Source organism: Harmonia axyridis, chromosome 3, assembly GCF_914767665.1.
Source record: "Harmonia axyridis chromosome 3, icHarAxyr1.1, whole genome shotgun sequence".
Taxonomy (NCBI): Eukaryota; Metazoa; Arthropoda; class Insecta; order Coleoptera; family Coccinellidae; genus Harmonia; species Harmonia axyridis.
In genome coordinates this window covers 57,015,316-57,034,656 of record NC_059503.1, presented here as the reverse complement: position 1 = coordinate 57,034,656, position 19,341 = coordinate 57,015,316, and the positions used below count along the sequence as shown (strand labels likewise).

The window sequence follows — 19,341 nt, the reverse complement described above, 5'->3', positions numbered from 1 at the left end:
GTCACCTTTGGAAAAAAAATCACAAAAATCTAATTGGAAAATCATAATTCCAATAATATTGAGCTCTGTTTGTTATCTAAGTGAAAATCAATATTCCTTTTCAAGCTGGTTTCTAGATTGAAAATAACAATGACTAATGGATTGTAATAGAAAAAGCAATGTTGAATATTTGATTAAAATGATAGGAATCGAGCTAGGTACGTAGAATTTACGAAATGATCAAATAATATTTCCAATAGGTTTTTCATCACCGAACAATTATTATGAATATTATGGAGTTCAAAATTCAACTTTTCTACTCATTTGGGTATCTTCCAACGATTCAGAAATATAACGGAACTTGACTAATATTGAGACTATTCACCTCAAAGATAAATACCTATTTTATCTAATGGCAATATTCGACAATGCTTGTATTCGAAAAGAATGATAATTTCGATTAAAACGATAACCCCATTTTTAAATCGATAATAAATTCCGATACTACTCGAAAAAAGCTGTAATATAAATCTGCAAAAATGAGTACCTATCGTACGTTTTTTCTTGCCACGCTACGAAGTATAATTTGAATCGAAGTTGATATGTACTCTCCTAAAGATAACCAAATTGCTATGAGCAGAATACCTAACTGGAAATTTAAGATTCAAATGTATGAACATATTCAATTTTGTAGGCAATCCTATACCTATATCTCACGTTGTAGCTGCTTCTGTATAAAAACGGCTGAATTTCTCTTTATCTAGTTTGTTCGATGTGTCTTCATTGCCATATAAAATTCACTAATTATAAATGAAATCTAAAGCCTTTATTTTGATATATTGTTTTTCGATTTCAAATGCATTCAATTGAAGGAATTATTCATGCAAGGAATGGAAAAAACTGCAGTGAAAATATTTTGTAAATATGAATACAAAATAATAAATATAAACATATGCATAGAAAATGTGTCACTTGAACCTGAACAATCACATTTTTTAAGAATGACATCAACATATGGTATGCTCGGTATATTATGAATGCACGATTATGCCAATTTTGATGAATTGGTCTACTATTTTTTAATTTTTGAAATCGATCCGTTTTCAGGAGTTATTTTCAAATTATATAAAAAACTGCAGCATATTTCTAAATTTTCAATACTTTAACGTTAACAGAACACTACTGACTAAATATACCTATATTGGACCAGGATTGAAAAGTAGATTTAAAATTCTAGTTATTAATAAATAGCCCGTTTTCCAACAGTTTATTGAAAATTTTCATAATTCGCGTAGTTTTAAAGAAATATCTGTGCAGGGGCTGCAATATCTTTATCTGAAATTTTTGCTAGAGAATGCAATTAACTACCTATCGTGCATACATTCTAGATTTTGATTAAATTTCGACCAACTAAATTCAATATATGATTCTGATATGCTAAAGTTATTATTCATTCTGAAATTTCGCCGTATCAGTTATCAGAGTATGATTTTGAATTTTGAAATAAATTCCTTCCAAAACTTCAACATGATGAGTAATTGTCGATATTTTGTTTTGACATTAAAACAGTTCTCGATTTGCGATATAGTTTTGTCGACCTTTTCCAAACTGAATTAATGAAAAGTTAGAGCAAATTGACATTATAACTTTGTTTTGGGTTCTTGTTTATCTATCTGCCCAGTTACGTTAAGAATCTGCCATACCTTTTTTGCTGTGTATAGATTTTGAATGTTGCATTACAATTTTAAGTCATAGGCATAGTTTTTCGAATTATTTGTCCAAGTAACATGATCTGCTAAATATCTTCAGGAACTTCAAATCCTTGGGTTTAATAATTCATTTTTGCTGGTTTTGGCGAAAAAGGAATAACAATGATATTGTAGTAAACCTCTATGTAATTTATGTTTTTTTATTTGTGAATGCTGGACTTTGTTTTCCAATTAAATTATTCCCTGTATCAATTTTGGTGATTATTGACTTGCAATGTTTGGTTGAAAAAATAATAATACTAAATATAATTACGAATTGTCAAATATTAGCTAATATTTTAGTTGAACCATTTCTACGCATTTTTATCATTAGATATATTCTGTTTATCTGCATATAATTAAAACTTGAAATATCACTACATAATTGACCGAATTTGACCTTTTGTTGGAATTTCATTTGGAAAATAACACAATTTGATCACGTTAATGAATTAATAAACATAAAGAACATAAAAAAGAATCTATGAACCCTACACTTTTTTCCCTTTGTTATTCGATATTTACTTCCTCGATTTAGGTAATCTTTATAACATTTACCTATGTCTGAATTGAGATATTGAAGTGGCGCTACATTTGCTGTTGTTTAGAAATTGGAAAAAAAGAATTTCGTCATATATTGATGAACCACTTTTTTATGGAAAAAACACTGTGCAAACAAAACAATCGCTTGATAAGTTATATCCAGACTGGTAGAAAAAGCACCGACGAAGCTGAAATCTCATGTTTCTCGAATTTGGGTTTTTTTCAGAAAACACAATGTTCACGAAATTGTTTTGAATTGAAGTTCTGCGAGATTGCGGTGGAGTTGAAGATATCAGATGGCTGTGTATTTACCAATTTACGTGAACATTTGTCCATAAGAAATGGGTGCCGCGTTTGCTCATCGTTGTTGAAAAGCAAGAACGCATCGTTTGTTTGGAGCTGTTTAAACGGAATAAACACAATTTTTGGCGTTGATATGTGACCACACACAGATCTCTAGATCTGGCCCTTCAGTTATTACTGGCTTTTCTCAAAAAAATGCTCCAGGCAAAGAAATTTGGCTATAATGAAGAAGTGATTCAGGAGTTTGAAGCCTATAGGTATTTCGAAAGCAACGACGATTTTTTCTACATAATTGGTATATTAGTTAGAGGTGCGTTGGAATGTATATGTAATACTGTTATGGTTATTGTTATCACTTTTGAAGGTAATTAGGTATGTTGACGAATAAAGTCGAATATGTACTTAAGAAAAGTTTGTTTTTACTGATTACGCATAGGACTTATTGAGTGAAGTGAATAAGCTGTCTCTTATGTTACATTCAGTTAAGTATCCAGTAAGATCTAGAAATAATGGAATACTGTCGATGTTTTCTCGAATATTGTTGTTCTTCGTTTTTCACTTGCTTCAGATCCTGACCGAATGAACTTTTATAAAAGTTTAAGCGAACGTTTCTTGGTATTGGAGTTAAACGAAAATGTGCGAGTGTGCAAGCGGCTTAATTAATCGTGTTCCATCGAGTTCGAACGGTTCATCAGCCATGGGAAAGTTGAAAAACCTCGTTTAGTCGATTCTTGGAACAGCTTGATGAATTCTGATCGATCCCCCCAGTCTATACGTATGGCGAACAAGAAGGTACTTCCCAGATATCTCGTTTAGGTTTTATGTGCCGTACGGTCCTGAATGTTCAGTTGCCTACCTGGACTTTCTCAGAAGATGGGACGTTTTAGGTCGTTCCGTTGGATTTTGAAAATTTTCTACATTCTTCTCTACGGCGAATTTGAATGTGTATCTTTGAAGGTTTCGACCTGAAGAAAAATATGAACAATGTGTAATACAATGTGGTTCAAGGGGGATCCATTTGATGGCTTCCAAAGTAAATGTAAATAAAACACATTTTTTTTTCAATATCATGCCTAGACGTTTCCATTATGTGTGGAATACATCCTCCTGGTGACTTTTTATAAGACTCTATCTTGTTGAAACATCATCTTTTCCAATTCCATATCATTAATTTCAGGACAAAAAAAAAATCGGTAATCATTTGGATATAGCGAAAAGAATTGACCATAGCGTAATGAACATGGATAGAGGAATAAAACCAATTTTTACATGTTCCCAACATGATTAGGTTATGTTGTCGGATTGTGATACATTTTCAAATCCACAATTTTACTATTTCGTTTTGAATGTATTTTATATTGAATGAAATATATTTATTTGAGTGATTCCCGATTAAATATGCAAATTTAAATATTTGGAATCCGATATTTTTCCTAATTGTCGAATTTATAAATAAGCACAATATTCATTATTTTCTGTATCTTCCTGCTGAAATCCAAGCTTTGGCAACTTTTGCTCCCCTAGTGTCATCGGTTGTTTCACGTCGTTTTGCGCGCTCAAAGTTTGTTTTCTGAATTTCTGATATATTTATGTATTTATTTTAATATATTTTGAGTTAATATGAAACGTTGATTCACTATGGGACATAAGAAGTGCGTTCTTTGTGGAGAAACTCGCGAATTGAGTATCACTGATAAGTTTTCACTTCTGCGCGCTTCAAATTTGATAGTTCTTGTTGGGGACAAAATTTGCTTACTGAAAATGACATATGCTCCCTCTAATCTATGTTTATTACTCTGAGGAATTGATGGATTTAAAGAAGTACTGGTCAATCTCTCCACCAGACCAAATTGTTTACAAATATATGAGGATTTTCCTCGGGATTTTCATTGCCTCATATTCGACAATTTTGCTTGTTTACATAACCTCCCAGTGAAGAATGTGCTTTGTCGCTAAAGAAAATTCTATGCGAATTCATCTATACGTTGTTGTCAAACTTTCATTCGGCATATGTTTTACGCATTCTATGGTCAGCTGACTTTAGTTCATCTGAATTCCGATGATGTATGGGCCTTAAAACATCCCTAACAAATTCAGTCTCTTCCAATTTTTTCACTATTTCACCAATTGTTCGCTCAGATAACTCTTAGAAATAAATAAATATTGCTCATTGCCAGATTAATAATAATAATCAATGGGTTTTCATTTTGGAGCAGACTCAACAAGCAAGTAGGTCAATCTTCAATGAATAATTATTCTACTTCTAAGATATGCTCAATAATTAGCCAGGCAGAAGGAGGGCAATAAGTATGTAGAACTATCGATCAGGTACCTCTACTAACCGGTAATAGGAAATCTTCTTATTCATTGATCTATTCATTAATTGGTAGATTCATTGAATTGGTGAAGTAACCAATTAGTGAGTCATCATCATCATTCGATTTAGTTTGGTTTGATCTAAGTGGAAAATGGTTCAAAGGTTTAAAATTATATTGAAAACAATAAGAAACTATATGGAAAACTAAGAGTAATAAATTTAGATAGAGGGAGCATATGTCATTTTCAGTAAGCAAATTTTGTCCTCAAAATGAACTATCAAATTTGATATGAAGCGCGGAAATGAAAGCATATCAGTGATACGATTTTCACTCAATTCGCAAGTTTCTCCACAAAAAACGCACTTATTATGTCCCATAGTGAATCAACGTTTCATATTAACTCAAAATATATTGAAATTAATACCTAAATATATCAGAAATTCAGAAAACAAACTTCAAGCACGCCAAACGACGTGAAACAACCGATGACACTAGGAGAGCTAAAGTTGCCAAACCTTAGATTTCAGCCGGTAGATACAGAAAATAATAAATATTCTGCTTATTATAAATTCGAAAATTATCAAAAATATCGGATTCCAAATATTCATATTTTCATATTTAATCTGGAATTACTCAAATAAATATATTTCATTCAATTTAATATACATTCATAATGATATAGTAAAACTGTGGATTTGAAATTATATCACAATCCGACAACGATGTTGGGGACATGTAAAAATTGCGTATACTCCCTCTATCATATGTTTATTACTCTATGGTTGAGAATAATATGAAAATTTTGTAATTAAAATTTTTTTAGTGTAAAGTATGTATTATATTTTTCGATCAACCCTCGTACTTCGATCTACACCTCCCAGCTACGAACGTACGTTGTTGGTTGTTCGGGCGGTCTCGATGGCGACCTTGAAATACTTTTTGTCGCAATTCGAGTTGTACTTTGCATGTCGTGTCGAATTTTATCGATGTGAAAGATCTTTTTTAGTTGCCGTGCCACGCTGGAATTCTTGAAATTTCTATTCACCAACGTGGCCCGTATCGCAGAACAGATCTATTCTCGTACTTTCGCGGGTTCCTTGAAAACGGGGAAAAACGGTTGGAATAGAGTTGTGTATGGTCGGTCGCGGTTTATTTCTCTCGAGATATTCTCGAAATTTCGAAACGACGCGGTCGGCACGCAAGCCAGACTCGATGCGGTTTGAAAATTTCCGAATATCGTGGTTTATTACGAAACTGTCAATGTTCGATAATTCGTTAAGTTAAGTTAGATATTTTAATGTTTTTTTGGCATCCCGACTGTCCTAGGCTTCTTTTACTTGATGTTAACTCGTATTATTTATAAATTATGAGAAATTGGAGTTGTACTTAATTCTTCATCCAGTATTGCACACGAAATTCGATCACACTGTGAATTTGTCAGGACCAAACAGTATTCTGTTAGTAAGCCATATTCGCCTGATCAGTAAATGATACTTATAGCACAAAAATTGGTAGATCAATGGATTTACAAGATTGAGTACCTGCCTTTACAATCAACGACCCTGAAACCTTTAAAGGAGAGTCCCCACTGTCAAATCGAGCTCTGAAAGCAAAAAAGAAATGCTAAGCAGGAATTTTAAAACTATGTATATTGTCTTTATTATCGTTCGCTATAATCTGCGAAAGTATTGTTGTTATTGGCGCTATAGACCGTCAGGTTATTTTGACTGTATCCATAGTCATTTTGGGATGATAAAAGGAGGCAAAATAACAGAAGAAGAAAACAAAATGTGTTTACGAGGCATAAAAATAAGAGACACAGTTATTTAAAGAATTGATCTATGATGAAACAAAGTTTTTTCAGTTTTATTCAGAATGACCGACAGCTTTTTTAACATTCTGAATAGTAAATTAGAAATGTATATATCTAAAAGCGTGAGCTACAAAAATATGTTCTTTTATTGAATATTCAGTATTTTTAAATAATTAGTTAAGTTGAATAAAATCATCAGTATCAGGTTGGAACTGATGAAAGTAAAGTTATGATGCGTTTTATCATTTCTTTTGGATATTATTATCCGAGTTTTGTATTTCGATCGGTTAATATTGACTAGATATTGTAGACGAGGAATTTGAAGTTGAGAAATCGAGAAACAATGAAATATTGTTCAGAAGACGTTGACGTTTAGGTGAAACTGATGGTTCTGATTCGTGATAGGGATGGGCAAAAAATATCGAAACATCGATATTTGGTCAGAAAATAGACGCTATTCTTCAATATTTCACATTATGATTTCGACCATTGTAAACAAAATTTTACTCTAGTTCCAGATTCGGTTGGATCAGATTCAGTTGAAAACTACACATTTAGTAGATTTCATTCCATTTTTATGGAATGACTCAATCTTCCTAAGAGCTCTAGAAATAAATAGACACAATAAAATAGGAATTTTATACAACGGCCAATTTAACAACTGGTCGATTTCAAATATTTTTGCTGTACCTTAACCATTTACTCTCAATGAAATTCCCAAGGTCTCATGTACCACCCATATTAATTTCTGTTAAGAAATTTTACACATCGAAAATAGGAGTGAATTCAACAGAATTTCCTCATACCAAAATGTTATAACGATATACTTATATTGATATTTTTACTCTTACATACATCGATACCGAGATCGATACATTCCTATAGTGTCTTGAAATATCGATACAATATGTCCATAGTTTTCAGTCCATTCCTAATTCGTGACTGAGGGCCAGTATCATAATCGAAAGTAAAGTCTCCTTTAGAGATGAAACGTGTTCCACAAACGAATTTTAATGTTACAGAAAACATTGGAGCTTCATCATATAGAATAGTATATTCTTAATGATGAAGGACACTCAAAGCTTCCTTTAATTTTGATATTGGTTTTTGAAATACGTTCAATTTTTAAAGGAGACTTTACTCTCTATTATGAAACTAACGTGACTGATGTGTGTGAATCGACCTTAAGGTTTTGTTTCGTTTAAATAAAAGTAGAAAACGTCACTGCATTTGAAATTAGTCTTTCACATGAACGAAGAATTGTGCAAAAACTGGTATTGAATTAGAAAATTGCCTATCTAATCAGTGATGCCGTTTTAAATAAAAGTTCACTGCTTAATCCTGAAGAAAAAGAAAACAAATAATGTAAAACATAAAAGCTACGTCAAATATGTATCTGCATCTTCAATCTCTGTTGTTGAACACATCCCGGATTCACACTTCGGTAAATGGGATCTCCTGTGCTATCCCCACGGATCTAGATCCGACAAATCAATCCGATTCTTCGACAAACTAACAAACGGTGGAAATCAAGCTATTGTTCCCGTGTAGCCAGCATAAAAACAATGGTCGATGCCCGGGTTCATCTACATGTAAACAGAACGAAACGAAATGGCCTTCCTCTTATATGGGAAATGCTTCTTCCGGATTTCTGATGAAAAGTTGGAATCAGCCGATCTGGGAGGTCGCTTGTGGGATGGAGAGGTCTTATAATTTTTCTTTATTTCAGTATCGTAATTAGTTACATTACAGTACTAAAAACAGTGCTGTAATGAACTCATTACAACATTGTTTTCAGTTATATTTTTCGTTCTGTGGTTGTCTACACTGACCTATCAAATTTCATCACACATCAATTGTCAATATAATATAATTTGGATAAAGTGAAATGATTTGCAACTTTATTCGCAATTTCTCTCAATTCTGGTGGTGGTAAATCGACTTGGTTTGATTCAAATTCAAATGCTGTAATCTGTCAATTTTCGTAACAATCACACCAACTGCGAAGATATAATACAACAGTTACTAGGATGTATACTCAGTATTTTTCATCGAATTTCGACAATATTCCACAAAACTTGACCAAAATAGAGAAAATATCGTCTAATACCCATTGCAGAAGGCAATTTCAACAATCATGCTTTCGAAAATTTCGCATTTGTGTTGGAATAAGAGCCTATTCTGCAACTTGTTTTAGAATATATTATTTTAAGGACAGAAGGGAATTCCGTCCTCGATTGCTTATTTTTTTTTTCACTTTGGCCTCCTGCACATAAAATTGATTGGAAAGTTTGGACCCGAAAGTTGAAAAATTCATCTACCCTTGTCACTTTTTCAATATCAGCCACATTTACACGGGCGTGACAGCAGCAACGGACCTAGCAACGGTTCTCTTCATCCGTTCTTCAGAACAGTTCTTCTTCTAAGGGCTCTACCAGGGATTTTGGAAGGAGGATTGACTCATTTTCGACTCGAATCGATTATAAAATATCTTTTGAACACGTTCTATATGGTGAAATGATATTTACCCCCTTGTTATCCCCTACCTACCCCCCGAAGATTGAAAAATTCGGTGGTCGACTAAATTGACCGTTGCTGGGGATTTTTTGATGCCAATCGATTGTTTCGATCGAGATGAACACGACCTATATAGTGAAATAATTTGTGACCCCCAAACAAACCCCCTACTCACCCCTCGAAGTTTGGAAAATTCGGTAGTCGGCTAAATTGACCGTTGCTGGGGATTTTTTGATGCGAATCGATTGTTTCAATCGAATTGAACACGACCTATATGGTGAAATAATTTGTGACCCCCAAAAAAACCCCCTACGCACCCCTCGAAGTTTGGAAAATTCGGTGTTCGGCTGAATTGACCGTTGCTGGGGATTTTTTGATGCGAATCGATTGTTTTGATCGAATTGAACACGACCTATATGGTGAAATAATTTGTGACCCCCAAAAAAACCCCCTACGCACCCCTCGAAGTTTGGAAAATTCGGTGTTCGGCTGAATTGACCGTTGCTGGGGATTTTTTGATGCGAATCGATTGTTTCAATCGAATTGAACACGACCTATATGGTGAAATAATTTGTGACCCCCAAAAAAACTCCCTATTCACCCCTCAAAGTTTGAAAAATTCGGTAGTCGGCTAAATTGACCGTTGCTGGGGATTTTTTTATGCGAATCGATTGTTTTGATCGAATTGAACACGACCTATATGGTGAAATAATTTGTGACCCCCAAAAAAACCCCCTACGCACCCCTCGAAGTTTGGAAAATTCGGTGTTCGGCTGAATTGACCGTTGCTGGGGATTTTTTGATGCGAATTGATTGTTTCAATCGAATTGAACACGACCTATATGGTGAAATAATTTGTGACCCCCAAAAAAACCCCCTACGCACCCCTCGAAGTTTAGAAAATTCGGTGTTCGGCTGAATTGACCGTTGCTGGGGATTTTTTGATGCGAATCGATTGTTTTGATCGAATTGAACACGTCCTATATGGTGAAATAATTTGTGACCCCCAAAAAAACCCCCTACGCACCCCTCGAAGTTTAGAAAATTCGGTGTTCGGCTGAATTGACCGTTGCTGGGGATTTTTTGATGCGAATCGATTGTTTTGATCGAATTGAACACGTCCTATATGGTGAAATAATTTGTGACCCCGATAAAAACCCCCTACGCACCCCTCGAAGTTTGGAAAATTCGGTGTTCGGCTGAATTGACCGTTGCTGGGGATTTTTTGATGCGAATCGGTTGTTACGATCGAGTTGAACACGACCTATATGGTGAAATAATTTGTGAACCCCAAACAAACCCCCTACTCACCCCTCAAAATTTGAAAAATTCAGTAGTCGGCTAAATTGACCGTTGCTGGGGATTTTTTGATGCGAATCGATTGTTTCAATCGAATCGAACACGACCTATATAGTGAAATAATTTGTGACCCCCAAAAAAACCCCCTACGCACCCCTCGAAGTTTGGAAAATTCGGTAGTCGGCAAAATTGACCGTTGCTGGGGATTTTTTGATGCGAATCGATTGTTTCAATCGAATTGAACACGACCTATATGGTGAAATAATTTGTGACCCCCAAAAAAACCCCCTACGCACCCCTCGAAATTTGGAAAATTCGGTGTTCGGCTGAATTGACCGTTGCTGGGGATTTTTTGATGCGAATCGATTGTTTCAATCGGATTGAACACGGCCTATATAGTGAAATAAAAAATAAAAGTGCCGGTTTAGTCCCTGAAATTATGGGTCGAAACTACTATAGTTTAATCCATGAAGTGCTTTAGGTTTATTGAAGCACCCCGAAATCATAATCGATAATTCTACTTTCGTATGAGAAATAATTGGACTTCTCTTGTCATGTAAATTATTGCATTTGTAAGCAACACAATTCAGCACCATTTTCATCAGATTTATATAATTTCACAATGAAATAAAAAAATTCAATTATGTAAGTACGTTATTGGTTCAAAATTTAACTTTTCTTGATTTTAATTCGGCAAATGAATCCACTAATTTCGAGCAATCTAAGGTACATGTCACTTCCCTTTCGATTGCAAGGATTGACATATTTGATAATCGCTCTTGTCCCAAGGAGGAACGAAGATACGACTTTATGAGTTTTAGTTTGCTAAAGGAACGTTCACAAGTAGCAGTTGTCACTGGCAAACTCAGAAATATTCTCAAAGCCGTTTGTAGATTCGGATAAATATTCTCAAGAGTGAGATCATATATCGGGTGTCCCAAGGTGAGTGGCCTATTAGATTATTATGGAAACTATTGATGGTAAAGATTTCAAATTTTGTGGATAGATATTTAGCTATGTAAGGTACATTTTTGAAATAATTTCACATTTCCAGTTGCCGGATGTACGACAATTTGGCAACAACTTTGTTATTTTGAATGGGACATCCGGTATTTCTATTTTTTTTATGATACTCCATAAAATATTAAATCTATTCACTATTACTTTTCCATCCCTATCTTCAACGGTTTTTGAGTTATTAATTATTTATCGAAATTTTAGATCAAATTGGCGTATTATGAAAATTACTCTAGTTCGCTCAATATTTGAGATTTAAGTCAGAAATTTTGCAAGTCGTTAGATATTGATCTGATCTGTGTCACTGCTTTTGAATTAGGGTTGTCAATAATACAGGATGGACCAAAAAAAATCATCATTTGCCAAGTTACAAAATTGTAAAAGAGTCTATTTTTTCAAATTAGACACCTATTATATTTTTAAATTTTTGGAATCAGTACAACACACTCTACAATTTTTCTATTCACGTCCCTATACCTATCTCAACTGAATTCCGAGTTATATGCGTTTATTAGATTTCACATTGATTCAATAAGTTAATTTCTTTTGTATTGTTATTTTCTCTATGTCGTTCATAGATGGATATATCAATGAATCAGTTCAATCCATAAGTGTCAAAATAAACAATTATTGCCTAACAGGTGTTTTGTTCCGAGGTTTTTCTTTAAATAATGGCTCAAGAAAGATATACACATATAACGCATATAACTCGGACTCCAGTTGAGATAGGTATAGGGACGTGAATAGAAAAATTGTAGAGTGTGTTGTACTGATTCCAAAAATTGAAAAATATACTAGGTGTCTAATTTGAAAAAATAGACTTTTTTACAATTTTGTAACTTGGCAAATGATGATTTTTTTTGGTCCGTCCTGTATTATTGACAACCATAATTCCAAAGCAGTGACACAGATCAGATCAATTACTAGCGACTTGCAAAATTTCTGACTTAAATCTCAAATATTGAGCGAACTAGAGTCATTTTTGTAATACGCCAATTTGATCTAAAATTTCGAAAAATAATTAATAACTCAAAAACCGTTAAAGATAGGGATGGAAAAGTTAGAGTGAATAGATTTAATATTTTATGGAGTATCATAAAAAAAATAGAAATACCTGATGTCCCATTTGAAATAACAAAGTTGTTGCCAAATTGTCGTACATCCGGCAACACTGGAAATGTAAAATTATTTTAAAAATGTACCTTACATAGCCAAATATCTATCCACAAAATTTGAAATCTTTACCATCAATAGTTTCCATAATAATCTAATAGGCCACTCACCTTGGGACACCCGATATACCATTCAATATTTGTAATGGCCCCATTTCGATAAAGTTGTCTATAATTAGGTTACTTTGAAATTTGAAACTTTCAATTTCCATTGAAAATTCATGTGCATTTAAATCAGAAGGATATTTTGTTGCAAGATCTGCAGCACTTTTCTTCAAATCGTCAATAGTCATAGATTGAATAACACTTCCATTAAAAAAACTGAAGTTGTCGGCCACTTCCTTCAAAGCAACAAATCTTTTTCCCATTTCCATTATTGTTTTATCAAGCACTTGTAATAGTCCAATTCTGAGTTTTGCATTTGCATCAAAAAGATAAGCTTCATCACTAGCTAGTTCTCCTGACATTTTTGGTTTCTTCCGTTTCCTTGACTCATGTAATATTGCTTCAATTCCGATTTTATCTGCTTCAATTTTTGAAAATTCCATCAATGATGGGAAAAAGTTGTCTCTATACGCTTTTAATTCGTTTAATAGTCCAAGTATCATTCGTGAGCTTTTAGAAATATCAAGTTGCTTTTCCTGCAAAGATTGATTTATTCTATTTATCTTACTCAACAGAATATCCCCATAGTGTTGTAGTTTATTTAAATGATTTTTTTTTAACTTTTCAGTTCTCTTTATGTTTGTCATTAATGATAGTTATTTAAAAAAAGGTCCGAAATAAATTATTCTCGTTATATGACCAATTATTGAACATGTGGTATATTCCCCAATGAACCAATCATTTCGATTCACCAAGATTAAGGAAATTAATCTTTTTGGAAAAATACTATACGTGCGAATAAACAAATACATGTGGTATTGTGTACATGAAGAACACAGAATGTTTCAAATAAGTGTCTTAGATTATTGCACTGAGACATCAAGGATTCACGAAGTCGCCCACCTATTCAACGAAATCATACAATTCGATATATGAGTTCAATATTCTGCATTTGATTGCCATAGTGAGAAGTTGCGTCGTCTCGCAATTTTTCGAATTTCGGGAGCTCAGTGATTGTTTGGGGGTCACAAATTATTTCACCATATAGGTCGTGTTCAACTCGATCCTAACAATCGATTCGCATCAAAAAATCCCCAGCAACGGTCAATTTTGCCGACTACCGAATTTTCCAAACTTCGAGGGGTGCGTAGGGGGTTTTTTTGGGGGTCACAAATTATTTCACTATATAGGTCGTGTTCGATTCGATTGAAACAATCGATTCGCATCAAAAAATCCCCAGCAACGGTCAATTTAGCCGACTACTGAATTTTTCAAATTTTGAGGGGTGAGTAGGGGGTTTGTTTGGGGTTCACAAATTATTTCACCATATAGGTCGTGTTCAACTCGATCGTAACAACCGATTCGCATCAAAAAATCCCCAGCAACGGTCAATTCAGCCGAACACCGAATTTTCCAAACTTCGAGGGGTGCGTAGGGGGTTTTTATCGGGGTCACAAATTATTTCACCATATAGGACGTGTTCAATTCGATCAAAACAATCGATTCGCATCAAAAAATCCCCAGCAACGGTCAATTCAGCCGAACACCGAATTTTCCAAACTTCGAGGGGTGCGTAGGGGGTTTTTTTGGGGGTCACAAATTATTTCACCATATAGGTCGTGTTCAATTCGATCAAAACAATCGATTCGCATAAAAAAATCCCCAGCAACGGTCAATTTAGCCGACTACCGAATTTTTCAAACTTTGAGGGGTGAATAGGGAGTTTTTTTGGGGGTCACAAATTATTTCACCATATAGGTCGTGTTCAATTCGATTGAAACAATCGATTCGCATCAAAAAATCCCCAGCAACGGTCAATTCAGCCGAACACCGAATTTTCCAAACTTCGAGGGGTGCGTAGGGGGTTTTTTTGGGGGTCACAAATTATTTCACCATATAGGTCGTGTTCAATTCGATCAAAACAATCGATTCGCATAAAAAAATCCCCAGCAACGGTCAATTTAGCCGACTACCGAATTTTTCAAACTTTGAGGGGTGAATAGGGAGTTTTTTTGGGGGTCACAAATTATTTCACCATATAGGTCGTGTTCAATTCGATTGAAACAATCGATTCGCATCAAAAAATCCCTAGCAACGGTCAATTCAGCCGAACACCGAATTTTCCAAACTTCGAGGGGTGCGTAGGGGGTTTTTATGGGGGTCACAAATTATTTCACCATATAGGTCGTGTTCAATTCGATCAAAACAATCGATTCGCATCAAAAAATCCCCAGCAACGGTCAATTCAGCCGAACACCGAATTTTCCAAACTTCGAGGGGTGCGTAGGGGGTTTTTTTGGGGGTCACAAATTATTTCACCATATAGGTCGTGTTCAATTCGATTGAAACAATCGATTCGCATCAAAAAATCCCCAGCAACGGTCAATTTAGCCGACTACCGAATTTTCCAAACTTCGAGGGGTGAGTAGGGGGTTTTTTTGGGGGTCACAAATTATTTCACCATATAGGTCGTATTCAATTCGATCAAAACAATCGATTCGCATAAAAAAATCCCCAGCAACGGTCAATTTAGCCGACTACCGAATTTTTCAAACTTTGAGGGGTGAATAGGGAGTTTTTTTGGGGGTCACAAATTATTTCACCATATAGGTCGTGTTCAATTCGATTGAAACAATCGATTCGCATCAAAAAATCCCCAGCAACGGTCAATTCAGCCGAACACCGAATTTTCCAAACTTCGAGGGGTGCGTAGGGGGTTTTTTTGGGGGTCACAAATTATTTCACCATATAGGTCGTGTTCAATTCGATCAAAACAATCGATTCGCATAAAAAAATCCCCAGCAACGGTCAATTTAGCCGACTACCGAATTTTTCAAACTTTGAGGGGTGAATAGGGAGTTTTTTTGGGGGTCACAAATTATTTCACCATATAGGTCGTGTTCAATTCGATTGAAACAATCGATTCGCATCAAAAAATCCCTAGCAACGGTCAATTCAGCCGAACACCGAATTTTCCAAACTTCGAGGGGTGCGTAGGGGGTTTTTATGGGGGTCACAAATTATTTCACCATATAGGTCGTGTTCAATTCGATCAAAACAATCGATTCGCATCAAAAAATCCCCAGCAACGGTCAATTCAGCCGAACACCGAATTTTCCAAACTTCGAGGGGTGCGTAGGGGGTTTTTTTGGGGGTCACAAATTATTTCACCATATAGGTCGTGTTCAATTCGATTGAAACAATCGATTCGCATCAAAAAATCCCCAGCAACGGTCAATTTAGCCGACTACCGAATTTTCCAAACTTCGAGGGGTGAGTAGGGGGTTTGTTTGGGGGTCACAAATTATTTCACTATATAGGTCGTGTTCATCTCGATCGAAACAATCGATTGGCATCAAAAAATCCCCAGCAACGGTCAATTTAGTCGACCACCGAATTTTTCAATCTTCGGGGGGTAGGTAGGGGATAACAAGGGGGTAAATATCATTTCACCATATAGAACGTGTTCAAAAGATATTTTATAATCGATTCGAGTCGAAAATGAGTCAATCCTCCTTCCAAAATCCCTGGTAGAGCCCTTAGAAGAAGAACTGTTCTGAAGAACGGATGAAGAGAACCGTTGCTAGGTCCGTTGCTGCTGTCACGCCCGTCACATTTACTACGCTTATCTAATAATAGTCAAATGCACAAAGATTTACGTCGTTCTATTTTAACTTCATATTATATTTGTATTAAGAAGGGTTCATTGATCCCAAAAAATCGATGTCGGCGGAACCGACTTCTGCTTTTTCTCGAATTAAAATTCATTTTCGAAGTTCCCATCCATTCAATTTGATCTCTTGATTTTACTTTAGTTTCCGCTTAAAAAAATAAAAAATGTACTATGTACTTGGTTGAAGTGTCATGGAGTGACCTTTTTCAAAGAAATTGATAGCGAATCGATTCCTTTTTGAACCTATTTGGCTTGCTAATTTCAGCCGATGCTAAAATTAACAATTACGTCGTTGAATTCCTTAATTAAAAACTGAACTCCTTGAAAAAAACACGATTTACATACAAAAGTCCCCCATGACACTTTTAGCAATTATGCTAAATGATATCTTAGATATCCCAAGTTGAATGACAACAAATCCTTTTTTATTTTCGAATTATGTTGAAATCGGCAGTTATTCGTTCCAAAATCCGTTTGAAATTTTCAAAAATCCATCACTCCTAAACTATTTTGCGGTGTATTTACTATAATTGCAGTTTTTACTTCAGGGAATGATAATCTCCGTTCTAGAATAGAAAGATAAATCCTACTCTGCTAATATTCTTTCTTCAAAAGAGTTATGTTTTACCAGAATTCGTTAATCTCGAGATCTTACCACAGCTGGAACATTTTGAGATGGAATCAATACATATCTAGGTATAGTGATTGTGACAAACTGGTTATAAAATTCTTAAATGAACCAAAGAACCTTCAAAATTCCCCATTTATCAAGGTTTCAAACTAAACGAAGCTTTCCCTGAATATGTAAATATGAATCATTCTAAACAATTTCTAACACGAGTATAATAGAGCAATACCACACTAAACTTGGGTCATCCAATAAAAGTGTGAAAAACAATTCTCAAGATTGTAAGCAGGTACACAAGTTTTCAAGGAAATTTTCTATTCCTGATTTTCTTTTTTTGGGATTCTTGGATCGGGTTCTTAAGTCGAAAGGATTAATGAGGTAATTTTTATCAAATTTCATGCTTTTAGCTCCTCATAGTTTCTGACAAAACGAAGTCTACACTTTTGAAATGTAGACAGTTAAGAAAACATTTCCCATGTGCTATTTTTTCAAAGGTTTTATTAATAGACTAACATCTGTAAATTCGATTTCTACATCGCAGTTAGAGAGATAACAAAGCTGCGACAATGTTCAAAAGGGATTGCCACCCTTCCTTGACTATAAAAACAAACAAACCCCGTAGGTACATTTTTTCAATTTTAACTATAAATTAAAAATAAATTTTGGTCTATAAATTTAACGGTTGCTAGTTCCCTTAATAAACCATTGTTCTCTCTCATGTCTAGAAAACTACATAGCTTGAAATAGTGAAACACAAATATACGATGGTAATATAATTTCCCATATTGTGAACTTTTATCTCTATTAGTTTTGCTATTCAGAGATAATAAATGTATTGAATATTATGGTGGTATTTAATCTTTCCTCATCAGAATAATAATGAACATTGTTATTTAAAATGGATCACCCTGTATAGTTTTTGCCTTCTGAATATTGTTAATGTAATGTTTCCTCTACCTAAATGCCATAATTTCTGAGTTTTATCTATATAAACATTATTTCCGCCGAAGTTAAAATAATACATTTAAATTGCTATGATTGAATATACTCGTCTAATTTGAATAAGCCTTAAATGTTTGTTTCATGTTGAAGTTATGTCCACATTTGAGAAGTAGAAAAATAAGGTATTTTAGATAACATATAGTGAAGCCATATGAATGTATTATTTAAGCTTTAGCTAGTAGAGGAAACATTACATGAAACATTAAGTCATTTTAAAGGATTTCAAAAGGTGAAACATATACAGGGTGATCCAATTGAAATACCAAGGTTCATTATTATTTCGGAAAAAGATAAGATCTGAAACAAAAATGAATACGATCATAATAACGGTCATATACAGGATGGTCCTGATTTTAGTGTAATAACTTTGGCGTCGAATAGAACTAGTATTTTCATGAAAAAAGTTCATGTAAACATATATTCCAACAAGCTTCATTTTTGAATTTGATTTTGTCTTTCTTTCGACGAAATTATTTCATTTCTGAAACAACAGAGCTCCATTATAAAAAGAGTTTTCGATATTTTTTCATAGAATGTACTTACCATTTCCGACATAACCGAGTACAAAACAAACACTATCCACCAAAATCTACAAAAATCAATTTTTCAAATTTTCCATTAGTGATAAATGAAATTGAAAAATTGAGGTAGTGTATTACAACGATTTTGGATGGCATTTTATTGAACATTTAAAAAAAAAAAATTGTCAGACATTCGAACAATTTTTGTGAAAATTTTTTGTTTGTCTCCAATAAATGTTCTTTCTGAAATGTTCAATTGAATGTCATCAACAATGAACAATAGCAAATGGATCTTCGCACCCCTAGATCTACGCCACTGGATTTATTTGGCAGGAGACATTTTCCTCATTCGAAACATTACATTGTCTAGAATTCAATACCTAAATATTGAAACAATGAATGTAATAATACCGGAGTTTTAAGGAAAAAACTAATTTTTTTTTCAAACTTCACCTCTGGAAAACTAAGTTTGTTAGGATATAGGTTTATATGAACTTTTTTTTCATGAAAAAAGTTGTTCTATCCGACGCCAATGTTACTGTACTAAAATCAAGACAACCCTGTATAATATCATAGCACCTTGCACACCAAAATCTATAAAAATCGTGCAATCAGTTTCCGAGAAAATTGAGACCTGCACTTATGTTTTGTCAATTTTATTTTTCCTTTATAAGCGAAGGAATATAACGAATTCAACAAGGCT

General features: G+C 34.3%; 1 protein-coding gene across 4 annotated transcripts in view; it reads left to right on the top strand.

The window, feature by feature from the left end:
* LOC123676690 overlaps nucleotides 1-19,341 on the top strand; it is a 129,497-nt gene that overhangs the window by 885 nt on the left and 109,271 nt on the right. The gene's annotated exons all lie outside the window — the stretch shown is intronic.